Source organism: Halichoerus grypus, chromosome X, assembly GCF_964656455.1.
Source record: "Halichoerus grypus chromosome X, mHalGry1.hap1.1, whole genome shotgun sequence".
Lineage (NCBI taxonomy): Eukaryota > Metazoa > Chordata > Mammalia > Carnivora > Phocidae > Halichoerus > Halichoerus grypus.
Genome location: NC_135727.1, coordinates 73632456 through 73646100, shown reverse-complemented (window position 1 = coordinate 73646100; position 13645 = coordinate 73632456). Strand labels below are relative to the sequence as shown.

General features: G+C 37.6%; 1 pseudogene; it reads left to right on the top strand.

The window, feature by feature from the left end:
• The first annotated feature begins 3141 nt into the window (after window positions 1-3141).
• On the top strand, window positions 3142-3549 carry LOC118535049 (transcription factor BTF3 pseudogene; annotated as a pseudogene).
• The last annotated feature ends 10096 nt before the right edge of the window (window positions 3550-13645 follow it).

The following is a 13645-nucleotide window of genomic DNA, read 5'->3' as shown; positions in this document are numbered from 1 at the left end:
TAGACCCATCTATATGATGCCTACAAGAGAGTCACTTTAGACATAAAGACATGGCAGATTGAAAGTGAAAAGATGGAGAAATATTTATCATGCAAAAGGATATCAAAAGAAAGCCAGGGGCACCTGGGTGGCTCAGTTGGTTAAGCGACTGCCTTCGGCTCAGGTCGTGATCCTGGAGTCCCGGGATCGAGTCCCACATTGGGCTCCCTGCTCAGCGGGGAGTCTGCTTCTCCATCTGACCCTCCTCCCTCTCATGCTCTCTCTCATTCTCTCTCTCGCAAATAAATGAAATCTTAAAAAAAAAAAAAAGAAAGCCAGAGCAGCCATACTTATATCACACAAACTAGACTTTAAAACAAAGATTATAACAAGAGACAAAGAAGGACACTATGTAGAATAAAGGAGATAATCCAACAAGAATATCTACCAAATGTAAATATTTATGCACCCAACATGAGAGCACCCAAATATATAAAACAATTAATAACAAATAAAAAAGGAACTCCTTGATAATAATACAATAATAGTAGGGGACTTGAACACCCCACTTACATCAAGGACAGATTATCTAAGGAGAAAATCAACAAGGAAACAATGGCTTTAAATGACACTCTGGACCAGATGGACTTAACAGATATATTCAGAACATTTCATTCTAAAGCAGCAGAATACACATTCTTTTCAAGTGCACATGGGGTATTCTCCAGAATAGATGACATACTAGGTCACAAATCAGGCCTCAACAAATACAAAAAGATTGAAATTACACTATGCATCTTTTCTGACAATATTGCTATGAAACTTGAAGTCAACCATAAGAAAAAATCTGGAAAGACCACAAGTACATGGAGGTAAAACAAAATGCTAACAAACAATGAATAGGTCAACCAGGAAATCAAAGAAGTAATAAAAAATACATGGGAAAAATGAAAATGAAAACAAAACTGTCCAAAACCTTTGGGATTCAATGAAAGCCATCCTAGGAGGGAAGGACAGAACAATAATGGCCTACAACAAGATGCAAGAAAAATCTCAAATGAACAACCTAAACTTACACCTAAAGGAGCTAGAAAAAGAAAAACAAATTAAGCCTGAAGCCAAAACAGAAAGTGAGTAAATAATAAAGATTAGAGCAAAAATAAATGATATAGAAACTAAAAAACAGTAGGGGAATATGTGTGGCTCAGTTGGGTAAGTGTCTAACTCTTGATTTCAGCTCAGGTCATGATCTCAGGGTCCTGGGATTGAGCCCTAAGAGGGAATCAGTCCTCAGTGGGGAGTCTGCTTGAGGATTCTCTCTCTCCCTCTCCCTCTGCCCTCCCCCTGCATGTATGCACACACACACTCTCTCTCAAATAACTAAATCTAAAAAAAAAAAAAAGAAAGAAACTAAAAAACAAAACAAAACAAAACAAAAAACAATATAAATGATCAGTGAAACCAGAAGCTGGTTCTTTGAAAAAATTAAGAAAATTGATAAGCCTTTTGCCAGGCTCATCCAAAAGAAAAGAGAAAGGACCCAAATAAATCAAATCACAAATGAGAGAGGAGAAATAACAACCAAAACCACAGAAATACAAAGAATTATCAGACAATATTTTGAAAAACTATATGCCAACAAATAGGAAAACCTGCAAAAAATGGATAAATTCCTAGAAATATATAAACTAGCAAAACTGAAACAAGAAGAAATAGAAAACTTGAACAGACTGATAACCAGCAAAGAAATTGAATCATTAATCAAAAAACTCTCAAAAACAAAAATTCAGGGCCAGAATGCTTCACACATGAATTCTACCAAATATTTAAAGAAGAGATAATACTGATTCTTCTCAAATTATTCCAAAAATAGAAAAGGAAAGAAAACTTCCAAACTCATTCTATGAGGCCAGCATTACCCTGATAGCAAAACCATATAAAGACTTCACTAAAAAAGAGAACTATAAGCCAATACCCCTGATGAGCATGGATGCAAAATTTCTCGATAAAATACTTGCAAACAGAATCTAAAATATATTTAAAAAATCATTCACCACAACAAAGTGGGATTTGTTCCTGGTTTGCAATGGTGGTTCAATATTCACAAATCAATCAACATGATACACCAGATTAATAAAACTAAGTATAAGAGCCATATGATGTTTCAGTAGATGCAGAAAAAGCATTTGACAAAGTGCAACAATGATTCATAATAAAAACCCTCAACAAAGTAGGTTTACAGGGAATGTACCTCAACATAATAAAGGCCTTATATGAAAAAAAACACAGCTAATATCATCATAAATGGGGAAACACTAAGAGCATTTCCTCTTTAGTCATGAACAAGACAGGCATGTCACTCTCACCACTGTTATTTAACAGTACTAGAAGTCCCAGACTCAGCAAATAGACAACAAGAAGAATTAGAAGATATCCAAATCAGCAAGGAAGAAGTAATACTTTGACATGATATTCTATATAGAAAACCCAAAAGACTCCACAAAAAATTGCTAGAACTGATGCATGAATTCAGTAAAGTTGCAGATAAGAAAATTAGCATACATAAATCTGTTGCATTTCTATACACTAGTAATGATACAACAGAAAGAGAAATTAAGGAATCAGTCCCATTTACAATTGCACCAAAAACAATAACATACCGAGGAATAAACCTAACCAAAGAGGTGAAAGACTTGTATTTTGAAAACTATAAAACACTGATGAGAGAAATTGAAGAGGATACAAAGAAGTGGAAACACATTCCATGCTCATGGATTAGAAAGACAAATATTTTTAAAATGTCTATTCTACCAAAAACAATCTACACATTTAATGCAATCCCTATCAAAATACTAACAGTGCCTCTAGCTGCCATCTTGCATCCCTGCGTGTGTGCACCTAATCTCAGCTGGTCCACAGGAGACCCCCTGAACACCAACCCTATTCCTCCGTGCCATCCCATTTCTGCTCCAAGATGAAAGAAAAACTATCATGAACCGGGAGAAACTCACCAAATTGCAAGCACAAGTGTGCATTGGTGGGAAAAGAACTGCTCCCTGAAAGAAGATGGTTCATAGAATGGCTACAGCAGGTGATAAAAAACTTTAGTTCTCCTTAAAGAAGTTAGGGGTAAACAACATCTCTGGTATTGAAGAAGTGAGTATGTCCACAGACCAAGGAACAGCGATCCACTTTAACAACCCCAAAGTTCAGGCATTGCTGGCAGCAAACACTTTCACCATTACAGGCCATGCTGAGATAAAGCAGCTGACAGAAATGCTACCCAGTATCTTAAACCAACTTGGTGCAGACAGTCTGACTAGTTTAAGAAGACTGGCTGAAGCTCTGCCCAAACAATCTGTGGATGGAAAAGCACCACTTGCTACTGGAGAGGATGATGATGATGAAGTTCCAGATCTTGTGGAGAATTTTGATGAAGCTTCCAAGAATGAAGCAAACCGAATTGAGTCAACTTCTGAAGAAGATAAAACTCGAAGAAGTTACTGGGAACTGCTATTTTATATTATGATTGCTTTTTACAATTTTGTTCATGGATCTGATAAATTCTAGATCTCTAATATTTTTAAGCCCAAGCCCCTTGGACATTGCAGCTCTTTTCAGGTTTTGCTTATACACAATTCATTCTTTGCAGCTAATTAAGCTGAAGAAGCCTGGAAATAAAGTTTGAAAAAAGGTTAATAAAGTTCTTTGCCTAGGATATGGTTTTATTTTTTATTCCATTGACACTGATTTGTACACAGAAAGCAAAGTTGTTTATAGAAAGCTAATCATGGCATATAATATGGCTGGTAATCTTTGATGAAATTTGATTAAAGATTTTAAATGGCCATATAATATATAAAAAAAATTCTAACAGCATTTTTCACAGAACTAGAACAGACAATCCTGAAACTTGTATGAAACCCCAAAAGACTCCAAATAACCAAAGCAACCTTGAAAAAGAAAAGTAGAAGGAGGCATCACAATTCCTGACTTCAAGTTATATGATAAAGCTGTAGCAATCAGAACAGTATGGTACTGGCACAAAAATAGACACATAGATTGATAGAACAGAATAGAAAATCCAGAAATGAACATAGAACTATATGGCAAATTAATCTCAAACAAAGCAGGAAAGAATATCCAATGTGAAAAAGACAGTCTCTTCAACAATTGGTGTTGGGAAAAGTGGACAACAATATGCATAAGAATGAAATGGGACCATTTTCTTACACCATACACAAAAACAAATTCAAAATGGACTAAAGACCTAAATGTGAGACAAGAATCCATCAAATTCCTAGAGGAGAACACAGGCAGTAACCTCCTTGGCCTCAGCTGCAGCAACTTCTTGCTAGACATGTCTCCAGAGGCAAGGGAAACAAAAGTGAAAATGAACTCTTGGGACTTCATCAAGATAAAAAGCTTCTGCACAGCAAAGGAAACAGCCAACAAAACTAAAAGGCAATCTACAGAATGGGGGGAAGATATTTGCAAATGTCTTATCAGACAAAAGGCTAGTATCCAAAATCTATAAAGAACTTTTTTTTTTTAAGATTTTATTTATTTATTTGACAGAGAGAGACACAGGGAGAGAAGGAACACAAGCAGGGGGAGTGGGAGAGGGAGAAGCAGGTTTCCCACAGAGCAGGGAGCCCAATGCAGGGCTTGATCCCAGGGACTGAGCCACCCAGGCGCCCCAAAATCTATAAAGAACTTATCAAACTCACCCCCCCCCAAAAATCCAGTCAAGAAATGGGCAAAAGCCATGAACAGACATTTCTCCAAAGAAGACATACAAATGGCCAACAGACACATGAAAAAATGCTCAACATCACTTGGCATCAGGGAAATACAAGTCAAAACCACAATGGGATACCACCTCACACCAGTCAGAATGACTAAAATTAACAACTCAGGAAACAACAAATGTTGGTGAGGATGCAGAGAAAGGGGAACCCTCTTACACTGCTGGTGGGAATGCAAACTGGTGCAGCCACTCTGGAAAACAGTGTAGAGGTTCCTCAAAAAGTTAAAAATAGAACTGCCCTATGATCCAGTAATTGCACTACTGGGTATTTATCCAAAGGATACAAAAATAGTGATTCAAAGGGGCACATACACCCCAATGTTTATAACAGTAATGTCCACAATAGGCAAACTATGGAAAGAGCCCAGATGTCCATTGACAGATGAATGGATAAAGAAGATGTGGTGTATATATATACAATAGAATACTACTCAACCATGAAAAAGAATGAAATCTTGCCATTTGCAATGATGTGGATGGAACTACAGGGTATTATGCTAAGTGAAATAAGTCAGTCAGAAAAAGACAAATACCATATGACTTCACTCATATGTGGAATTTAAGAAACAAAATAGATGAACATAGGGGAAGGGATGGAAAAATAAAATAAGATAAAAATAGAGAAGGAGGTAAACCATAAGAGACTCTTAACTATAGGACAGAAACAAGGTTGCTGGAGGGGAGGTAGGTCGGGGGGATTGGGTAATTGGGTGATGGGCATTAAGGAGGGCACATGATGTAATAAGCAACTGATGAATCATTAAATTCTACCCCTAAAACTAATAATACACTATATGTTAATGAAATTGAATTTAAATAAAAATTTTTTAAAAAGATAATAAAAAGGTGACAAAAAAAGGGAAAAAATCAATGGAATAGAAAAGGGAACCTATGGAATGGGAGAAAATATTTGCAAATCACATATCTGATAAGGGGTTAATATCCACAATACATAAAATATTCATGAAATTTAACAGGAAAAACAAATAATAAACAAAAAACTGAGATAATCTAATTTAGAAATAGACATAGGTCCTGAGTAGTCATTTTTCTAAATAAAGTATTCAAATGGCCATCAGACATGAAAAGGTGCTAATATCACTAATCATGAGGGAAATGCAAATGAAAAATACAATGAGATATCACTTCACACCTATTAGAATAGCTTATGAAAAAGACAAAAGATAACAAACACTGGCAAGGAAATGAAGAGGGAACCCTTGTACACTCATACTAGGCATGTAAATTTGTGCAGGCTCCATGGAAAACAGTATAGAGGGCTTTGAAAAATTAAAAATCAAGTTATCATATGATCCAGCAATTCTACTTCTGGGTGTATATCCAAAGGAAATTAAATCGCTATCCCAACATGATATTTGCATCCCTATTCTCATTGCAGCATTATTTATTTATTTATTTATTTATTTATTTATTTATTTATTTATTTTAAGATTTTATTTATTTATTTATAGGACAGAGAGAGACACAGCGAGAGAGGGAACACAAGCAGGGGGAGTGGGAGAGAGAGAAGCAGGCTTCCCGCCCAGCAGGGAGCCTGATGCGAGGCTCGATCCCAGGAACCCAGGATCATGACCCGAGCTGAAGGCAGACGCATAATGACTGAGCCACCCAGGCGCCCCTCATTGCAGCATTATTTAAAATAGCCAAGTCATGAAAACCTAAGTGTTCGTCGGCAGATAATGTATGGATAATGTGGGATATATATATATATATCCCTCATCAACCTACACTCTCATGGTATACAGTCATGGTACTCTCTCCCACCAAGCCCAGATAGAGCCACACAATCCTTTCCAAAATGGTACACAACACAGTCACAATTAATTAGTTAGTACATGCAATGTTATTCCATATATATTCCATATATATATGGAATATTATTCAGCCAGAAAAGATGACAGGAATGAATCTTGAGGGTGTGATGCTAGGTGAAATGTCAGAGAAAGACAAATTCTGCATGATCTCATTTATAAGTAGGACCAGAAATACTGAACTTATAGAAACAGATTAGTAGTTGCCAGCATGGATGGATGGGATGAGAAAAATGGGTGGAGGTGGTGAAAATGTATGAACATCCAGTCATAAGAAGTTATGAGGGTGTACTGTACAGCATGATGACTATAGCCTGCAATACAGTATTGTATATTTGAAAGTTTCTAAGAGAGTAGCCCTAAAAGTTCTTGTCACTAGAAAAAAAATGTAACTATGTGAGGTGATAGATATTAACCAAAGGTATCGTGGTAATCATTTTGCAATATATTCATATATTCAATCACTATGGTGTATACCTTAAACTTATATGATGTTATATGTCAATTATATTTTAATAAAACTGGAAAAAAGAAAAAACAATATTTATAATTCAGTGTAGAATTAAGACAGCTTTTCAAATCAATAGGAAAACTATAGATTACTTACAAATGGTACTAATACAATTTATCATTATTTATATTTGTATTATCATTATTTGTACACACATATATACATATATATCTGTAAAAATTGGATGTATTTTACAACAATCATGCAAGCTAGGCATTATCACTGTTAGGTTTGAAAAATTAGGTCCATAGAGTTTAGGTGAGTTGCCCTAATGTAGAGAACATGCCTGTCCTACTCACCGTTGTGTCCCCATTGTCTAGAATAGTACCTGGCACATAGTAGCTCCCTCAAAATATTTTTGAATGATTGAATCTTACAATTGTTGTGGAAAATATATTCCATCAATGCATTAGTCGACTTGTCTTTCATATTAAGAGAATTATGATTTCTGTGTGTAACAATTTTCTCAGTTTAAAAGAAGATATACATTTCCCAGCCTTCTATGTAATTAGGAGTGGGCATGTGACAGAGTTCAGTCATTGAGATGTAATAGAAATCTCCAGATTGAACTTCTAGAAAAGCTCTTAAGGTCAGGATGACTCATCTTGTGTATTTCTTTTGTTCTCTGCCCTTTTTTTTCTTCTTATCTATTATATGTATGTGATACAGGAAGTAGAGTAGCTATTTTTTGTCTTGAGAAGACATGGTTAACCATAGCCAAACCATATAGCTTTGTCATGAGAAAGAGAAGGTGTTACTTCTAAACACAAGGTTAATTTCTTCTTTCACTTACCCCCTTATTGAGCACCACTGGACAGTGAAAATTGTTAAAACCACATGTTGCAGTCCCGATTGAATAGAAGACCAGAATAGGCTTAGATATCTCAGGGCATCATAAAGCCACCTACCTCTGGAATTCTCCTGTGAAAAAAATAAAATCCCTAATAACAACAACTGTTTGGAATTTTCTGTTATTCACAGGTAAAGACAATGCTTAATTTATAAAACTATGGACAAGCCTCTTTGTGGGGGGACCATCATTGCCAGGGCAAGAAATCCATATATTTTGGGGGGCACTTGGTAAAAATAGATTTTCCTGAAGAATGTGAAAACCCTATTTGAAAATTAGAGGGAGGAGTTACCAGGCCTAGTTGTGAAAAAACTACAATAATTTATTTCCTAGGAGTTTACTTCCCTCTAAAATGCCTAGCAAGGAAAAGGTTATCGCTGGAATTAGGAGTTCTGATAATAGCCCAAGAGATATTTGAGCCTGGGCATGTAAGCAGAATTTGCATAAAGCAGTGAGTTGGTGTTCCCTTTATCCTATCAGTTCTGTTCTGATACTGGACTGGACACACACACACTATTAAATGCATAATGGTTGTAGCTTTCCTATCTTCTGCACTCTGCACTTACTCTCTGTTCCCCCGAACATATGCCTCCTAGACAGAAGCCCAAAGTCCTACTACTGACTGGGTCAAGAAGTCCTCAGAAATTATTCAGTACTCAAGAACACAGGCTGTCCCAAAGTGAGTGGGACAAGTAAGAGTGATGGTGATGGTTGAGCTTGATCCAAAAGTTAGTATTTTAAATAAGCCAAAAATAAAGCCAAGTACACTCTGAAACCATTTATCCAAAGGGGCTCATCTCTGTCAACAAATATACAGACTGCATACTGCCACTCACAGTCCCTCATCAACCTACACTCTCATGGTATACAGTCATGGTACTCTCTCCCACCAAGCCCAGATAGAGCCACACAATCCTTTCCAAAATGGTACACAACACAGTCACAATTAATTAGTTAGTACATGCAATGTTGTTCATGTTTCACTCTAGGACTGGGTAGAAAGGGAGAATGTGGATGTAAAGGCAGTGATGTGGTAAATGGGGATCAAGACAAAAGCAAAAGGATTAAAAATGGAGTGCAGAATTGTGGCTTTCAAAAATCAGCTGATACAGAGAGGGTGGATACAGAAGCTCTGTGGAGGGTAACTAAGGCTGAGAGAGAGTCAAGGACAAAATTGTTAGGATTCCTGGCTCAGCCTAGGTAGGAGTACCTCAACAGTGCTGTCTCACAGGAATCTTGTGGACACAGGCCTCTGCGGAATGCAGGCAGAGGTGAAAGTCAGATCAGAGAACTGTGATATTGGGGCTATAAAGAGAAGAAAGAAAACAAGAAGAGAGGACTATAGGTTTCTAGTATATGTTTAGTTTAGTCCTGGTTACTAGGAGTTTAAACATTCTATCCCTACCTCTTAGCCTTCCTTCACTGGACTATGACCTGTGACTTAGTATTTTAAAATTTTCCTCAAAATCCCTGAATTGGGTGCTGCACTATTTGGCCCTTGCTAAAAGGCTGTTTTATATGTTTGGTTCCTTCAGTTTCTTTGAGGTCTATTGATGTTGATTTCTCGTTTTCAACCTCCGAGGCTAATTCTGGAAAACAGAATCTGTTCAACTTCTCCTCAGAAGGTTGCCTTCTTGAATGGACTTCAGTTCTCAATGCTAGCTTTTGGAAATCCCTCTTTATAAGACCAGTTATTTGGAGGCCCCCAAAAGGCTTCAAATTTTTTCAGAAACTTGTCAGAAGAAACTCCTTAGGGACAGACCACCATCTTTTGTTATGGCCCAAACATCTTTCACAAGATAAATAACTCATGGTTCTAAGAATGGGTACATGTTTGTTTGTTTCCCTCTTTTCTCAGGGTGAGCATTATACCTCTCCTGGAGCAATGGTTTCCCTCTTAACTAAATCGGCTCACTTTTTGTCCTCTCTTTTTGTTCCAGAGTTTATATTCAGTTACAAAGTTGTCTCACTGCGTTTATCGGGAGGGCTTGGGCCCTGCCTGGTTGAACCAATTCTCCAGGTCTTAGGCTCTACTAGCTCAAAATTCCAAGGGTGGATGTGCAGATTAAACCCTATGACATAATAATAACACATGTGTAAATAGAGCAGTAAAGCTTTTAAAGCACGCATGCCCATGATTTATTTTAATCCTTCCCTGTGAAATAAGTAGATCAGAGGTTATTACCCCCACTTTCAAAAGAAAAAAACCGTGTTCCAGAGAGGGGCTTTGACTTGTGCAAGGACACATTGTATGACTACATAATTCCCCCTCTAATGTTCTTTCTGCTCTACCATGGGCCTCTGAATCAGGGTAGTTTACACCCACAGTGGGATCAGCCTTCTCTTAACAAGCCCCTTTTACCACAGCCAAGGAGCTGGAGGCCTTAAAGCCCATCTGGTCTCCAGTGGATAAAGCTTTTAGTGATTGGTGACAAGCCACACCCTCCAGTCCACGCCATTAGGGAATGTTCTGTCTGAACTGCTGGAGACACGCAAAGCTCTGTGGTATGTGAGTGTGTAGTCAAAATCTGCTTTGCATTTGCAGACTGCAAACCCCAGAACATTGGCATGGGGCTTAAAAGCATGAGAATGTTTGAGTGTGCCCACACTTTAAGAAAGGGAAACATTTCCCGTGCCAGATTCCTGGAAGAAGACAGGGAAGATGTACTTAAAACAGAAACTCAAGATATGGAAGCAAGTGGGAAAGCACTTCATTGAAACCCACTTTACACCATTTTCCAGATGAGGGAACAGTGAGTCTCAGAAAGATGAAAGGACCTAGTAGAGGTTCTAAAGCAATACTTGACAGCGGTGGGATTTTAACTCAGTCTGTGTGTTCTCAGACCTGGTAATCTCTCCACTGTACCACACTGCCATGCTAGGTGCCCTCAAGGAAAAGTTTCTTATTCTGGTTCACTTCCTTCCTCCCCTTTAGTCAAGGTTTAGGGTGCTCAACTTTCAAGTCCACGAGAGAAACTTGGTGAGGAGGAAGTAGGGAGCAGTGGCAAAATGACTTGGGCTTATCCTGCATGCATGATGAACAAAGATGAGGGCTCCTCTTTTTAGCAGGCTCACAAGGGGTGCAGTTCCTGCTGGCTTTCAGGCTGGCTTATTTCTTTTTATCACTTTTAAAGCATTTAATAATTCATTAGGAGTGATTGATAGTGTGCCTGACTCACAGGGAGGGATGCAATAGGGAGAGATTTCCAATAACTTCATTTTGTAAGTGAAATAAGAAACAACCTAGTCTCGGCAAGTTTATGACCTGGGGCCTAAGCTAGAGAGCTATGTGACTGCTTGCACCTAAATGTCTGGAAGATGGTGTTCTAGCCAGGTTCAGACCCTGAATGGGCTTTTCACTTGCTTTGTGAATTCTGAGTAGTCACTGAAGTCTCTGTTACCTCAGCGGGGAGAAGATGCTCACCATTCTTCCAGTGCAGGGCGCTGAAGGATCAGGATTAGCTCACATTCGATTTTGCAATATAACATAAATATTTACCCTGCTTCTTGGAATTGGTGAGTATAGACATTCCAGGTGGTTGCTGTCTATTCCTGACTACGTTTAAACTAAGATGTTTAATTAAATGAGGTAGTAAGAGAGATCAGGGGGCTAGAAGTCAGGACATCAAAATTCTAATCTTAGCCAAGTGTCTACTTTTTTGGGCATTTGTTTCCACATGAGAACACCAAGAGGTAGATTACCTAGTATCTAGGGGCCTTTCTATTTCTGACAGTCTCCTTTGGGCCTCTTCATACTCTCATACAGATTTAAGAATTTTTAATATAGTTTATTTTAATTTAAAAATATTACACAAGTATTACAAGGTCACTGCACAACAATAAAAAAATATAAACAACAAAAGAAAAAGAAAAATAAATTAGAATTTCATTTCTTAGAGATAACTACAATTAAAATTGAGAGGTATATACCCGTCTGAACATTTTCTATGCACCTTTATCTATGCTTATATATTGAGTTTGTACTTTTCTTTTTTTTAAATAGATTCATACCATACAGACTACTATTTTGTAATCTACTTTTTTTCAATTCACAATGCATAATGAATATTGTGCAGAGATGGAAAATTTATGCCACTCTCTTCATGTTGTGGATTTGAAACATAGGAGATCTCTGTTCTCTCTCTTTATACAGGTATAAGGTAGAGAGGGATTATTTACCCCTCTTGTCACAATCTCATTAATTCCTTATTTGCTCCTTCCCAGTAGTTACTTTTTTAAGTTTTTATTTTAATTCCATTAATTAACATACAGTGTTATACCAGTTCAGGTGTACAACATAGTGATTCAACAATTCCATACAACACCCAGTGCTCTTCACAATGTGCACTCCTTAATCCTCATCACCTATTTAACCCATCACCTCAACCACCTGCCTTCTGGTAACCACCAGTTTGTTCTCTATTGTTAAGAGTCTGTTTCTTGGTTTGCCTCATTCTCTTTTTCTTTTTACCCTATGCTCCTTTGTTTTGTTAAATTCCACATATGAGTGAAGTTGTATTTGTCTTTCTCTGACTGACATTTCACTTAGCATAATACTCTCTAGCTCCATCCATGTTGTTGCAAATGGCAAGATTTCATCATTTTTATGGCCAAATAGTATTCAACGGAATATATATTCCATGAAATACTATATATATACCATGGAATACTATTTGGATATATATATATATCATGCCCTCTTTATCCATTCATCAATCCATGTACACATGGACTGCTTCCATTGCTTGGCTATTGTACACAAGCTGCTATAAACATAGGGGTGTAGGGCGCCTGGGTGGCTCAGTTGGTTAAGCGACTGCCTTCGGCTCAGGTCATGATCCTGGAGTCCCTGGATCGAGTCCCGCATTGGGCTCCCTGCTCGGCAGGGAGTCTGCTTCTCCCTCTGACCCTCCCCCTCTCATGTGCTTGCTCTCTCTCATTCTCTCTCTCTCAAATAAATAAATAAAAAATCTTTAAAAAAAAAAAAAAAACATAGGGGTGTATATATCCCTTTGAATTAGTATTTTTGTATTCTTTGAGTAAATATCCAGTAGTGCAATTGCTGGATGATAGAAACGTTCTATTTTTAAATTTTGAAGCACCTCCATACTGTTTTCCATGGTGGCTGCATCAGTTTGCATTTCCAACAACAGTGCAAGAGGGTTTCTTTTCCTCCACATCCTTGCCAACACCCTGTTTCTTTCTTTCTTTTTTTTGTAGAAAAAAAATTATTTATTTATTTTTTTACTTTCCTCCAAATATTTGTGGGTTTTTTTTTGTTTTTCTTTCTTTATTTTATTTTTTAGTTAACATATAATGTACTATTTGTTTCAGGGGTACAGGTCTGTGATTCATCAGTCTTAACACAACAGCCAGTGCTCACCACAACACATACCCTCCCCAATGTCCATCACACAGCCAACCCATCCCCTCACCCCACGCCTCCCCTCCCCTCCAGCAACCCTCAGTTTGTTTCTTAAGATTAAGTCTCTTATGGATTGTCTCCCTCTGTGGTTTTGTCTTGTTTCATTTTTCCCTCCCTTCCCCTATGATCCTTTGTCTTGTTTCTCAAGTTCCTCATATCAGTGAGATCATATGATAATTGTCTTTCTCTGGCTGACTTGTATTTCACTTAGCATAATACCCTCTAGTTCCATCCATAT